This window comes from Lolium rigidum, chromosome 1 (assembly GCF_022539505.1).
Source record: "Lolium rigidum isolate FL_2022 chromosome 1, APGP_CSIRO_Lrig_0.1, whole genome shotgun sequence".
In the NCBI taxonomy this organism is placed as follows: Eukaryota; Viridiplantae; Streptophyta; class Magnoliopsida; order Poales; family Poaceae; genus Lolium; species Lolium rigidum.
In genome coordinates this window covers 354,736,264-354,737,948 of record NC_061508.1, presented here as the reverse complement: position 1 = coordinate 354,737,948, position 1,685 = coordinate 354,736,264, and positions in this window count along the sequence as shown.

Below are 1,685 nucleotides of genomic sequence, written 5' to 3'. Positions count from 1 at the left end.
AGCTAGCATACACAAAAATAACAAAATCTAACAAGTTTTGTTATTAGTTGACACGACGTGGACGCCCCTTCGTCTCACGAGACAAGCGCAATAGAAGGTCACTCTTCTCCCGCCCCACATCTCCGCGGTCCAGCGTGAGTGCTGGACCCCTTTCCCTCTGAGCGATAGGAGGGTGGGGACCTCGTGCCTCAGTTATGGTCTAGTTTTTTTGGGAGTTAAGATTTATTTGTTGTGGTGTATCGTTGGGATGGTGGCGGGAGTGGTTGCCGAGCGAATAAACCTTTCTCAACTCTACTCCCACACCGACGGCGAACTTCATGGCGACGTCTCGGAGTTGATGTTGTCATGTGCTTGGTCTTCTTATCGTTCTTCATATGCAGCGAGATCAGTTGCTCGGTGTGCCGCCAACGTTCGTCGTTATCTACGGTGGCGATAGGGACCGGGGCGAGGTGGATGCTAAGGTGGTGGATCTGTTGTTATTCTCCGACTTCGTCGACGAGATGTGGCAGTTCTTGTCCAAGACAGCACGGGGTCGTCCCCCATCGACGTGCCACAACGACATGTGCATCATTGCCTGTAGCGGACATGTTCATCGACTCACAAAGGCTCGTCGGCGATGATTCCTTTCTTGGATCTAGCACTGGTGAAGGCTCGACGTCTCTTGCAACATGCGTCTAGACGGCATTGGAGTTCGGCATTTTTTTCTATCAATGATTGTTTATACTTTATACTTTTTTTTTGCAAAAATTCTAAGACATCTGGTTTCTCCTAGCTAGTCTGTATGTACGTTAGTTCTCACGTTTGTTTGTTCGTCTATTAATGAATCATAGTTTTCACGTTTGTTTGTTCGTGTAGCTGCGTTTCTATTAATGAAATATGTGGTTGCTATAAAAAAAATCTACAACTTTATTATTTTCGTGTAGACATTTTTGTACAGTTGTAGTACATGATTCTGTGTCCTTGGTGGTCGCCGTCACTTAGATAGACCTGGCCCACGGCAGGAGGCCACCACTATTCCATTCCACTGGAAAAAAGAATCGATCGACGACCAGTCTAGCCACGAGCCAGCGGCCTGATGATGATCGGATGGATAAACTCCTGCTCACTTCCTCTCTCTCCTATGATCCTATCCTAGCTAGCTAGCTCCCCTCGTGAGCGATCGTCCTAGCTGCTGCTGCTGGTGCTAGGAGGACCCAGCCCAGTGGCCACGCGCGCACGACAAGCCAAGGCTGCCAACTTTGTGGTGGCTCGAGATATTTTTTGTTGCAGTAGACTGTAGACGGTATATATGTGCAGTACAGCAAGACAATCCGATCGATGATTTCATTTGACGTTTTTTGTAACAAGTATACGACGTATCAAAGTTTTATTAGCCTCAGTTTGAGGATGGAGGTGCTACCATTTCGCATATCCTAGAAGCTAGCTAGAGGTTTGTACTACGTACTAGTAGATAGATAAACATCGGTGCGAGCGAGGCGAGGCGAGGAGGATGTATGGATGATGGATGGAAGAGGAAGTGGTCGTAGGTGGAGATGCAGCACACTTGTGCGCTCCATCGATCCATCCATCAATAATGCAGCGGCGACGTACGACAAGGGCTAGCTCTGCCTGCCTGCCTGCCTCCCCTGTGACTGACTGTACGTAGAATCCACGCCACGCAATCAACTACTGCACCTCTGCAAAGG